Here is a 14,477-nt window from a genome sequence, read left to right on the forward strand (position 1 = left end):
GGTGAGGTCTGAACACATTTAAGTATTGGGGGCAGTGTGGAGGGCTAGCTGTGACTGGAGATCACAAATTTGTGATGATATCAATTGGAGTTTTATGAATTTCTCTAAGAGCATTCAGTGGCCAAAAGCAAGCTCCCAGGATGGAAGGGGAAAGTTGGCTTCCTGCTGGTTCACACAAGCGGAGGACTAGCAGGGCATGATTGACCACCAGGTTAGGTTAGCCAGGAAAGGAAGTCAAAACTGATGGGTTTCTGGTAGACTTGGAAGGTGAATGGAGGTTTGGATGGAAAGAAAGAAAGAGGGAAGGTTGGAACCATGAGAACTGGAAGGAGAGGAAGATGGGCCAAGAGAACTGGTGACGATCATTTCTGAGTAGTTCTAAGGGATGAGCACTTTAGAGGGTGCAGTGCAAGTGGGTGGTTCGTGTCAAGGGGGAATAAAAGAAATCAAAACACAGGGCTATATATAACCATATGTTCACTGTAATGTAGCCAGCTACACTGACCCTTGACGCAATCTTCACTGGAGTGTGTGTGTGTGTGTGTGTGTGTGCACGCGCTTCAGAGAGAGAGAGAGAGAGAAAGACACACACATGCACATATACATACACACACACATACACACACATTTTATTGTTTAAACTGCTAATTATTTGTAGACTAACATATCTCACTATTATGACTCACTCACTGACCTGCATTATCAAGATGGCCCTTTGTCATTTTTTTAAAACTTTTTCTCATGCTTTTCTTTAGGCTTTAGCGTTTTTTCATTAACTAGTCATCACTTCAAATACGTCCCCTCAAGATGCTGGCATTCCATTAAAAACAGCAATGAGAAGATGAAACTGTTTGTTGCCTCTCCCTACTTAAAAAAAAAAAAAAATCCAGAGAAGCTTAGTTGCGTAGCCTTGGGAACCCCATCAAATGTAATGACTCAAGGAACAGCTGGTGAACCAGACCCATGGATTAAAAGTAGCTTGTGGGGCTGGTCAGGTGTGAGTAGATCCTCAGCAGCAGAGGTGGTCACCCAAGGCCTGAAAGGTTGGATTTTACATTGAGTCCTTTTCATATTTTCTACCATGAGCAATGTCCGGGTCATTGGTGTCACATTTGGAATTACTAGCATAAATGCCAAGATAACATTTTTTTTTTCATGTAACCACTGGCTATAAATTGTAGTGTTAATTAGACAAGAAAGCCCTGGAAAGATTTAGACTCCTATTTTCCTTATCAATTACAACCAGGCCAAACTCCCTGAAGCTGTTCAGAAGACAGAATATGAAAAGAAAGCATTATTGTTATTCTGACCTATGAGTTTCCCTGGCCTCAGTGACTCATTATCCATTCATTCGACCACTATTATGCGCCTATTATACGTTCATAAATACCCTTTCAGAGTTCTTTTTTCTTTTAATTTTAAAAGGAGAACTCACTAACCCTCGGGGCTTCAATGGTATCCTGAAAAGGACAAATCCCACACCCAAAGCTACTAGAACTGTTATCAATTTTCCAAACGGTTTATGGCTGAGATGACAGCTTTCTGGCAAGGAGACCAGGCAAGTGGGACTGGCATGATGCTGGACCCACCTACCAGGTCAGACCTGCTGCTGGGGATGTTGATCATCAGTAAGGCCTAACGGCTAAGCACCATCTGGACCAAGAAGAATGCCAGGCCCAAATCTTCTAGGTATCTCCTATCATGGCTTCGGCATGATGTATCAGTGCAGCAAGCTCAGGGTGGGAAGAGAAGGGCCATCACAGGAGGGCAAGGGAACTCGAAGGGGCAACCGGAGGGCAAGGGAGGCTCAGGAGCCTAGCAGACAGTTCTACTAGAGTCTCTGAAGTCTTCTCAAGGAGAACAGAATGTCAGCCTCTAGACTAAGGTGAGAGGCAGCAAATGCCCAGCAGAATCCCATGCTTGTGTCAAGGTAGGGAGCTGAGAGAAGCTTAATTCTGTCAACTGACATTTACATGGAGGACCTGGGCTTAACCAAAGACTCAGAAGCCTTTAATAGATAGAACAGGTAGGAGGAGAAGTGATCTGCACCAGAGAGCAATTGGTTTTTTTTAAGATTTTTTTAAAAATTTCTTTATTTGACAGAGAAGAGAGATCACAAGTAGGCAGATAGGCAGTCAGAGAGAGGGGGGGAAGCAGGCTCCCTGCTGAGCAGAGAGCCCAACATGGGGCTTGATCCCATGACCCTGAGATCATGACCTGAGCTGAAGGCAGAGGTTTTAACCCACTGAGCCACCCAGGCGTTCCTCAGAGAGCAATTCCGAAGTCCACCGCCATCCGTGGGATACCAGATCTCAGATGAGAGAGAAGCTGGTGTGTTGAGGATAAAATTCCAGAGCCCCACCCAGGACTGGGCTGCCCCAGACCAGGCCAGGTTAACTGGTAAAGTCTGATGTCTGGAGGGGAGAGGTGGAGCAGAAGGAAATTTAATAGCTGTTTTCTGCTTCCAGTATTACTGACTGTGGAACTGAAGAGGACACTGTTTTACTCGAGATAGAAAGGGAGTGTGGGAAAGATATATAGTGTTGGTGGATTTATCAACCTGTATGGGGGAGAAGGTAAAACTGAGAAATGTAGAGTAAGGTGGCTGGGGACAAGGGTTCAGCTGCCTGATGATACTAATAGGGACTCGGGCTCTTTCTGTATTTCTATTACACCACCCTTAGCAGAGTTGGTTTCTTCTTCCTGAGTATTGCCTCATGGGCACAAGGTGACTGCTATAGCTTCAGACACCGCATACACAGATGGGGAAAAAGAAAAGAAAAAAGGATGAAAGGGGGCACTAACATTTCTTCCTCTTTCGTGAGTACAAGAAAAGCTTTCCTGAAGTCCTTCAGAGACAACAGTACCTCTCACTGGCTAGAGTCGAGTAGCATAGCTCTCCCTAGCTGCAATGTAGGCAGGAAAAGTAAACATATTTGCCTGGGGCTGAGCATGTTGTTGCCTTGAATACAATTGGATTCCCAACGGCAAACAAAAACGGTCAATGGTTGGTCATGGGGCAATTAAGCCTTTGCCAGAAAGACTAGTGTCCCCTCAACTGACTGACAGAATGAGCATCTAGAAACACAGCAGGCTCAAAGCACAGAGCAGTAGGAGTGGACAAGAGTTGCCTGTGTGGGTGGAGGGTGGGATTTGGGATAAATGTGTAAGGAAATCTTCAACATGAATTGTGGGGAAGGGCTTTTTGGAAGGAGGAAGCCAAGTGAGCCAAAACAGGAAACAACAGAAGTACTGGGAATGGAAGGGAACTTTGGGGAGGAGTAAGGGATGATATGATGTTGGAAAGTTTACACAAGATGAAGCCTATCAAACTGGGCCACAGTTGCTTTTAGAAGAAAAGTACAATCCACATTGGAACAATACAAACAATTCCAGGATATTTTCATTTTAAAAAAATAATAGGTACCCCCTCCCCCCAAAAATAGCCAAAAATCAGTTAATGACCCTCGGTGGCTGCTAGAGTACAAACTAACCTAAGTGATTGCTCACTGTAATAGACACTTTTCATCCCTCTCATCTTTTGAAGAAGCAAGAGCACAGAAAAGTCATTCACTCAAAGTCACAGAGCCAGTGCAGAGCAAGGCTTGAGTTAGCAGCTCAGAGAGTTTTCACATTCGTTCTTTCCATGTGTTGTTTAACAGGAAAGTCCTTGTTCAATAGGACAACCCTCTTCCAAATGCATTGCAGCAAGAACTGAGGTCATCACAGAAAACTGTTAAGACCTCCACAAATTAGCTGTCCTCTGATTTGGTAGACAATGCTTCACCCCTAGGACCTATTTTCTCCTTCTGTTGATACTAGAACTCATTTACTTTAGGTGGGTTCACAGCAAAGACATTCCTCAGCCTCCCTTGTAGCCATGTGACTACAGTTAGGCTAATGGGGTGTGATCCTAAGTGATGTATGCAAATCCTGGGGCAGCTCTAATATAAAGACAAGCTTCATACCCTGGACCACAGCCCTTCCCCTTCACTGCCACCTGGAAATGGGAAGCACCATAGTGGTGGTCTTGGATCCAGGAATGGAATCTGCCCACACACAGCCAAGATTACTGGTCATGGATCCAACCCATTGACCCATCCTGCAACATGGGGAGAGAAAATAATAAAACTTCTTTCAAATTTCATCCATGGGGAGCACCTGGGTGGCTCAGTGGGTTAAACCTCTGCCATTGGCTCAGATCATGGTCTCAGGGTCCCCACATTGAGCTCTCCACTCAGCAGGGAGCCTGCTTCCCCCCTCTCCCTCTACCTGCCCCTCTGCCTACTTGTGATCTCTCTCTCTCTGCCAAATAAATACATAAAAACTTTGTTTAAAAAAATTTCATCCATGGTACTTAAGCAACTTAAACTGAACCCCAACCAACACATGTAGAATTTAAATTAAAGACTGATGCGGATAAAATTAAACCATGTTTGTCAGGGACTTCTCATTGGATATTTGTACAGCTGTAAGCAGCCACAAGTGGAATGGGATAAATCAAAGTAGACACTTAGCATATTTTTACATATACATGAAAGGGTTGGTTTTTTTTTTTTAAGATTTTATTTATCTATATTTGACAGAGAGAGACAGAGCGAGAGAGGGAACATAGCAAGGGGAGAGGGGGAGAGAGAGAGCAGGCTTCCCGCGGAACAGGGAGCCTGTTGTGGGGCTCCACGCCAGGACCCTGGGATAATGACCTGAACCAAAGGCAGATACTTAACGACTGAGCCACCCAGGCACCCTAGGAAAGGTTATTTTTAATGAGTCTTCTTCGTGTGTGTGTATGTGCATGTGTTGAGAATACTTTAACTCTAGGGATATATGATGCCTTAAAAATAGTTCCGAAGATTACACTTTCCAAAAGAAAAAAAAAATCTAGGCTGATAGAATTCATACCTCAAACCATCTAGACCAAACATACAGTTAAAAGTGACAGCAAGTCAGATATTTATATGTGAATTTGACTTGATATTGAATCTCTGTCACCTAGCCCAGAGGATTTTATCTAAAACATTCTTTTAAAGAAGACACAAAGATTTAACAAATAGTCTATGTAGCCGACTTTTGTCTTTTGAGGGGAATAAAAACCCAGAATCTAATCCCCATTTTCAGTCAGGGGAAGCCTCCACTGTGGGTATTGGTGGGAGGCAGTACTCAGTCAACTGCACTCATGTCTTCTCGGCTCCCTGGAAGCCACAGGTCTTTAGCTGGATACATCACCTCAGGATTTTGAGGCTTGTTCTACTGGTGTGAAGACAAAGGAACAATTAGAATTCACTCCGAGACTCCTCCTCAACGTGGCCCGATGTACCAATCCTGCACCAGCCTCCTCACCTTCCTCTGTGCCTTCTCTAACTTCCAAACACTGATCTACAACTATTCTCTGATTTTAACCGCTTTCTTAGACATCCCTACGACTTCCACAACTAAAATCTGACCCCTCTGAGGACCCCTCTCCTGCAAGCTGCTGGCTTCTCAACTAGAGGATGTTTTCTTTATTCTATACCCCATGTGCCTCGGGCCCAGAAGGTGGCTTAGGTGGTCTTCTTAGTCCCTCACAATTTACTCTGGCAGCAGGAGTCCAACCCCAACATTTTTTAAACCTTCTTCCAAGGTCACAAATGACTTTCTTGTTGCCAAGCCTATGGGTACTTCTCTGTCTCCACTTTACCCCCATCACTCCCAGCACTCAAAGCACAGTTCACCATGACAGCAAAAGGACAAGCAACAAAACTAAAAATAGGTAACATGGCCTTCATCTAAATTTAACACTTTTGTGCTTCCAAGGGCACTATGAAGAAAGTAGAAAGATACAGAATGAGAGAAAATATTTGCAAATCATCTATCTGGCAAGATACTTATAACCAGAACATATAAAGAACTCCTACAACTCACTTGTAAAAGACAAATAACCCAGTTGAACTGGCAAAGGATTTCAGAGAGTTTGCCAAAGAAAACATAAAAATGGCCAATAAGCACATGAAAAGATACCCAATATCATTAGATTTCAGAGAAATGCAAATCCGAACCACAATGGGATACCACTGGACACCAAGTAGGATAACAATAATAAAAAAAAAATGGATAATATAAAATGTTGGTGAGGATGGGAGAAAATGGAACCCTCACTCATTGCTGCTAGTGGGAATGTAAAATAATAATACCATCCTGAAAATAGTCTGAGAGCTCCTCAAACTGTTAAATACAGTTACATGATGACCCGTCAGTTCCGCTCTCAAGAGAACTGAAAACATACATTCACACAAGAACTAATGTATCAAATGTTCATAGCAGCATTATTTATAATATCCAAAAAGCAAAGCAACCCAAGTGTTCATCAACTGATGAACAACAGACACAATGTGGCATTTCTAGGTGATAGAATATTACTTAGCAATAAACAGGGATAAATTTAATGATAAGGCTACAACATGATGAATTCTGAAAGCATAAATGAAAGAAGTCAGTCCCAGGATTCTAGTTACATGAAATATCCAGCATACACAAATTCAGACCGATAAATGAGATCAGTAGTTGTCAGAGGCTGGGGGAAAGAAAAATTAGGAGAGGCTGATAGTGGACATGGGGTTTCTGTTTTAGGAAGATAAAAATATTCTGGAATGAGACAGTAGTAATGGATGCTCAAGCCTCTGAATTGTTTATTTTAAAATGGTAAAGTTTGGGGCGCCTGGGTGACTCAGTGGTTAAAGCCTCTGCCTTCGGCTCAGGTCATGATCCCAGGGTCCTGCGATGGAACCCCGCATCAGGCTCTCTGCTCTGTGGGGAGCCTGCTTCCCTTCCTCTCTCTCTGCCTGTCTCTCTGCCTACTTGTGATCTCTGTCAAATAAATAAATAAATAAAATCTTAAAATAGCAAAATTTATGATATGTGAGTTCTCTCACAAAAAAAAGCTATCATTCTTTAAAAAGCCATAATTGACCACCCTGTCTCTCTTAAAACACGGGCATCCAGAATGTAACATTCTCTTTGTTTGTTCTCACTCTGGCTACTCTTTTTCAGTCTCCTTCGAAGACCCTGCATCCTCTGCCAGGCCTCTAGAACAAATTTCCAACTCATTCTAAGCCCTCTTCTCTCTCTTCCCACTCTCCCTAGATAACTCACTCCATTCCCACGGCTTTATACAGGAGTTTTATGCTAACCCCAACATTTTTTTTCTGAGTTCAAGATTGCTCTATCATATTTAAGACAGGGAGAGAAGTGAGAGCACGAGAAGTGGTGGGTGTGGGGGACAAGGGGCAGAGAGAGAGGGTGAGAGAAAATCTTAAGCCAGCTCCACACCCAGTGTGGAGTCCAATGCAGGGCTCAATCTCACAACCCTGAGATCATGATTGGAGCTGAAATCAAGAGTCAGACGCTTAACCAACGGAACCACCCAGGAGTCCCAAGATTGCTCTGCCAAAAACAGATTACTTGTTATCTCTGGTTGAGTATTTGTTAAATGTCTCAGGTTTAGCTTGTCTAAATCCAAACTCTTAAAGCACACTATCTGCACAAACTCTATGCACACAAACTATATTGGGGCAAAACCATAGTTTAGGGGAATTTCTAGGAGTTAGAGTAAATCATAGGAGAGGGAAAACAGAGATCCTCCATAGGACTGTGGTGCCTCCAAAGGCACCACAGCTGCCTCCACAGAAGATGTGGACAGAAGGCAGTCTAAGGTCCTTGACTAAAATCCTTGACTGACTGCATGAGTGTTTTAATTGTACCCTGTATGACTGTATGCATGGAGAGAATATACGTGATTAACCTGAATAAGGAGTAGCCATCAGTACACCGTCTTCCATAATAAAGTGCATGATAAAGCCACCATCTCTCTCATCCCTGGGGAAGATGCATAAAGATGTGAAGTTTTAAGGCAAAAATTCAGCCTGGACCAAATCCAGTATTTGTCTGCAGGCAAGCTCTTGTGACCTAACTATATGGTGTAGCTAGGGTGTCCGGGAGCAGACTGTGGGAGAGATTCGGGTGCAGGGCATTACTGGGGAGCCCAGGAACAACACCACGAGGAGGGAGGGAAGCAAGAGGAGGCAGAGGGAGAAGGGAACTTCCAGGTCTTGCCAAAGAGCCTCCGCTGAACCCACAGGGAGCTCTGTGCAAGCTCCTGTAAGGGAGAGCAGGCAATTCCCAGGTAGTGGGAGAAGAGCTCCCCGGTGAGCCATTCCCTCCCACAGTCCTGCTGCCGGGGAAAGGAACACCTCAGGCCGGAAGAGGACCAGAGTCAGGTATGGTGGCTCCAGTGTGTGCCCTCGTACCTCTGCCACTATCAGACCATGTCACCACAGCTGCCTGCCACCAGCCGTCCCAGCAAGGCCAGCCTTTGAGCCTGAGAATGCTTGGAGGTGAAGCTCCTTATTAACTACCCAAAAGGGAAAGGGCCCTAATGTATCCACTTGGGTTTAGAGCAAGAATAGAATTGTTTACATCCTCACCAACCAGCTTTGGAAAATTGTTTCCTGGTCATGAGGCTACAAAGAGGTTGAGAGGCACTCAACCACTGGCTATACGGATGGATGGACTGTAAGTCCCGTGTAGGGCGGGCTGAGGGAGGCTGCCCAAGACAGAGTGAATATTCCATGAGCAATCACTGCAGTGTTCTACCCAGGAAGAGAAATGACAGCAGATGGTGGGGTCAGCTTGTTAGCTATATTTATCTAATTAAAGCCTTTACACATATTGTCAGGTAAAAATCAGCTGTCAGAAAGTCCACCTGGTCATAATTGATCATCATTAATAAGTCTGTTCTAGGCACTGCTGCCAAAATCTTAGTTATGATCCCATCATCTCAATTAATTAAGAAAACAACTCAAATAACTGAGCTTGGCATTACTTTCCCAAACTGGAATAAAATGATGATTGACAGCAAGGACCAAGGTCTGTTTCCACAGACCATGTTTGTCATATGAATCGATCTCGATTCTAGAGGGGGGACCAGGGATAAGGGAGCTGTTGTCAGGCTTCTATGCTAGGACTGAATCCGATTAGGATGTGTGCACTGTGGGGGCAGCAAAATATTGATAAAAACAAATGAGTCTGGAGTTCCTCTTTGCCCTTTGAAACCAAATTTAGTTTGGGGCATTCTCTTGACCTTTCGCTGAGACATCTTCATCTAAAATATCAATTTGCATACATCTATTGAATGAAATTAGCTTTAACTTGACAAAGACAGTTATCCCTCTTTTTTTTTTTTTTTAACTTCACAGAGGTAAAGAAGACTAATGACACATTTCCATTTGAAAGAATTTCGAGAGCCAATGGCCTGTATTTTATTAATTTTTTAAAGATCAAATAATTGGTGAGATTCAACCTTTTGTTATAGTTTCTCTACCCTCTTACCTGACCCCATATAGGCATTTCAAAGCACTTTACTGGTACACTAGAGCGAAAACAGAACACGAGTCTCTCTTCATCCTGCCAATGCTGTGGACTACTTATTTTCTTATACAGCACATCCTTTAGTGTTTTAAATATATACAGATACATTTTTCAACTTACGTCTGTTAAAATGTGCCATTTCTCAGGAGTATGCCAACAGAACTTTTCTTAAATGCTACTTAGGCCACTGAGGTAAACGGGAGCGGCATGAATGCAGACTCGCATGGGAGCTGTACCCATCCATGAATATATAGTCCATCAAAATTTCCAGGCATCGGGGAACTAAAAAGAAGTCAAGAGAAAAGGGAGATCATAGAAGGGTAATATGTCGAGAAACATGATCCAGTTTCTAAAGTAGGCAGAATTCCCTTTGAAGTCAGAAAGAGCTTTATGTATCTAAGAAGCAAAGGATTTCTTTCGTTCCCAAGGAATATTATATGAAATAATGTTAGCTTAAATTAGCTCTCAGTAAGGAGCGAGTGGATATGCCTATAATTGGCTTTGTCATCTAAAATCACACCAACTCAGAGCTTACAGCTCCATAGATTATATTTTCTCATAAAGCAATTTTCTCAGTCTTTGAGCCTAGTTTAACCCCATCAGGATAGTTTTGATTTTCCCAATGAAAGTTTGACTAGAAGTGATGGATGATTTTAAGTAAAATATCAAAGTTTACCTAATACTTTCCAAAAAGGAAAAAAAAAAAAAAACACTTCAAAAATGTAACATAGTCAACCATTCTTCCTGCCGCGTTTAAATTATTATTTTGGTCATTATGTGGAAACAAATTTGAAATGTCCAGGTGGCCTAGGCCTGTCTTATTTGGCCATGATCAATATTGTATCTTAGGAACTAAATATTGAACTCTTGGCCTTTTTTGTATTTCTTTGCATTTTTTAGTAATAGGATGTTTCAAAGAGACATGTAATAATTATAATAGATCTCTGACATTACTGAGTTTAGAAACCGCTATCTTGGCTTATAAATAGTGATCTTGGATGTCCGTGATATTATGGATTGCAACTCTGTTAAGACACAAATTGGAATTCTGTGAGCCAGTATACGAACTTATAATTCACTCCCATGCAAAACTCCTCTCTCAGGTCTACTTTTTTGCCCCCTGTATTTGTAACTCTGCTAAATCTAATATTTATTTATCAACTCCTCTGTACCAAGTACTGTGGTAAAACTTCCCGTCACTTGGTCATCTCAGTAACCCCTTGAGATAACTTCTGTGTTCAATGCCTGCTCCCTTTCTCTGAGATTTACCTTCTATACAGAGAGACAAATCTCCCATTTCTACCACCTGTCACTAGCCAACAACACCCAGAGCAGGCATGGACTTCTGATCCAAAGCAGCCAATGAAGACCAAGAGGTCTCTAAGCCTGCAGGTAGACCTGTGATAAAGCCTTGCTTGGGGAAAAGCTGAGAACGCTCATCTGTAGAGAGCAGAATGAAGCTAATGGACTAAGAGCGTAAAAAGATGATGTGGCTATGGAGATTGAGACAAAGACATAGAGAAAAACAGAGAGGCTGCCTAATGGCTTTCCCGGGATGAGCTCCTCCACACTGGACTCTGCTTCTTGCCTTTGGATGTGGTGTAACAGCTCTCTTGAAACTGAAGATAAATGGCACATTTTTCTTATGCTGTTGTGAAGATTTCTATGATTCACAGGCATGAGAGCGTGGTTCTCCAAGCAGGAGGTGACATGGCCCCTGCCGCCGAGGCCAGAAAGCCAGAGTGTCAGGACACCATGTCAGTGCTCAGACAGAGGTCTCTGAAGAAGGTTTAAATATTTTTCCCAAGTTCTGAGTTGCAGCTAATATTTATCACATAGGAAAGAATGAGTAGAGGGAGTCTTTGCTGAAACTTCAGTGCCTAATAGAATCATTTGTTAATTTAACTGATAAGTATTGTCATTGAGTCACTGAGTTTCAGAGCTGGAAGGGGCATTCTTCCAACTTCCACAGCAGATGGCCACCCAGCAGCTACCTGACTTATCTCACCCCTCAGGAGACCCTGTACAGAGGATCTCTGGGGTCCCTTGGCAAAGCCAAATGCTTTCTTATGGCAACGTGAACCCTCAGAAGCCTAACTCTTTGGAAAAGGCTTAACTCTGCTCAAGGACAGTGTTCTTGGCGTTTGAATACAGCTTAACTGGTTCTATACCAGACTACACATTCCTTCCAACCTTCTGTGAGTTATGCTTTCAGGATCTGTTACTACTCCAAGGCTAGCTGGAGCCTTCTCCCCTGCAGTGTGCTCAGAACCTAAGCGAGGTTCCAGCACAGACTGTTTCCCTGGTGAACTCCACCGTTAACTCCAGTACTTCTACTCTTCCCAAAAAATCAAAGAAAGGAAACACTCATATGAAGCCTGTATTACCCTGACACCAAAACTAGATAAGGACACTACAAGAAGAAAATATTACAGATATATCTGAAAAATAAAGCTATAAAAATTCCCAACTGAAGACTAGCAAACGGAATTTAACAGTACATTAAAAAAAATCATACACTGGGGTGCCTGGGTGGCTCAGAGGGATAAGGCCTCTGCCTTCAGCTCAGGTCATGATCTCAGGGTCCTGGGATCGAGCCCCGTGTTAAGCTCTCTGCTCGGCAGGGGGCCTTCTTTCCTTCCTCTCTCTCTGCCTGCCTTGTGATCTCTGTCAAATAAATAAGTAAAATCTTTTTTTTTTTTTTTAAGATTGTGTTGTTTTGTTGTAATGCTATCAATTTTGCCATGTTCAGATATGGAAGTCTTTTGATGTTTCTTTACATAAGTAGCACATACTCCTATTAATTTATTAAAAGCACATTGAACTATTTATGAGTAGAATAAGACATTATGAATTGAAATTTCAAATGAACAAGAAGTATCATCATGCAGCTGGTAGAAACAGTTAAAATAACTTTAAGAAGCTGCCGAAATTAGATCTTGACTCAACATTAACCTCAATAAAAATGATATATAACTTGGGGAACAATTGTATTTAACCTTATGAAGGAAGATCAATGCAATTAAAATGAATTTTCTCTTGAGGCTGCCATAGGACTTGTGCTCTCATTTCATTTGCCTTTGCTTGGGGTACTTGAGAAAAGACAAAACTTTCGAAGAAAATACTGTAATTTGGAGCAGATAATTTTAGTTTTTAGAGCCAACTTGTTTTTTTTTAAACCAACACTCAGCATGAAAATACTAAGCACAGCATGTTAAAATTATGAATGACCACTGAAAATAAAGTTGTTCATCCTCTTAAGTCTAAGAATTTTTTGTAGGAGGGGCACCTGGGTGGCCCAGTGGGCTGAGCCTCTGCCTTCAGCTCAGGACATGATCCCAGGGTCCTGGGATTGAGCCCCACATCGGGCTCTCTGCTTAGCGGGGAGTCTGCTTCCCCCTGCCTCTCTGCCTACTTGTGATCTCTCTGTCAAATAAATAAATAAAATCTTAAAAAAAAAAAAAAGAATTTTTTGTAGGAAAGACATTACTGTGCTTTCCTTACTCTAGAAACACAAGAACTTTAATTGTAACCTCATACATATGTTTTCACTTCCTTCCTGCCAAACATAGTCTATACTTACATTTAAAAAAAATCATTTCAAGGCAAAGGATTTCATTTCTTTTTATGGGTATTAGAAAATATGACCTTCTCAGATATTGCTTAGAAGTCTCCCTGCAAACTGGTGTCTGGGGCCTAAGTAAGTTTGAGAAGGAAGAAAAAGGATCATTTGGTGATATAAAAAACATAGGTAAATTTTTAAAATCATTTTTATTGAGATCTAGACCACAAGTTAAATAGTGAAATTCTTAAGACAAAGCTGTTTTTGAACCCTTAAGCTGGTCTTCAAGCTCAGAAAAATTTTATCTCTGAAATTCCAAATGGATTATGGGATCCATTTAACATCAGACTTGTAGAGATAGAGGCAAACATTTTTAGATTTAGGAATGACATGTATAAAAATTGGCAAAACCTTTCTGTATATTCTGTGAATATTATTTTTTTCTAACAGATTATAGTACGTCAGGGAGGCTCCAGTCCTAGGATTTGTTTCTGCGAAATACCTGTATTGGTTTAGCTGTTATCACCTTCAGTAGGTAGATAACACTGGGTTATGTAAAGAAGAGAAATAACAAAGCTTCCGCAGCACCTTCACAACACTGGACTTAAATTTTAAAACTTGGGTCTCCAAAGACGTAATATGAAACCCAAGGCTGCTATGTTATGAATAAAAGGAGAAAACACAGAGCATATAAATGTTCCCTGGGAAATGACAAGCACCTAAGTACTTCCAGAAAAGATTACATCAAGCACGGCAAACTCACATTACTCATCATGCCACTGCTCCAGAGCCCATGGGAGACATTTCTAATTACTCATCCTTTCCTGCCAAGCCCTCCAAAAATCTCCCAATGCAGATCTTCAGGCACCTTCTGCCTTGTGTCTGGCACAGACATTCAGATGAACCCTATTTGCCATCTCTAGAGGAGATGGTCATAGTGAGTCCAAACTGAAAAGAAGTCACGGGCATAGCTGTGCTGATTTTATCCCTAGGAATATAGCACTAGGAATCTCGGCAAAGCTGCCATGATACTGACCATGATGTGACTGCTAAAAACAACTCCAGCACATTCACAGCAAGGGGCAAGGGGGAACCAACAGGCTGTTGAAATCTCTAGCTCTGTAACGTTCAGCAAAGTTTTCACGTCTGTGAAATAGAGATCATGATACCGATCTCTCGAGGTTGATCTGAAGATGAATGGAGATAGGCTGTATAAATTCCCTTAAAATAGATGCTTGCTAAATGTCAGTTCCAAATTCTAGCTCATTACTTGTTAAGAGACGTAAGGAGGCCCCGAGAGCGGTGCATCCAAAGTGGGTAACATGATTGGAAAGTAAAATAGGGAAGATGTTAAAGTAATCACGGTTGTTGAGTGCAAGGGGAAAGAAAACAATCAGGAATTCCTACTCAACACAGAAATGGTCAGGATAGTCACAAGCTTTTCATCTCTTGGGACTGGAAACCCTGCAGTGTCACCAAAGCCCTGTACGGTGGGGCATGCTGTTCAGTACTG

This window comes from Mustela nivalis (genome assembly GCF_964662115.1).
Source record: "Mustela nivalis genome assembly, chromosome: 12".
NCBI classification, from domain to species: domain Eukaryota; kingdom Metazoa; phylum Chordata; class Mammalia; order Carnivora; family Mustelidae; genus Mustela; species Mustela nivalis.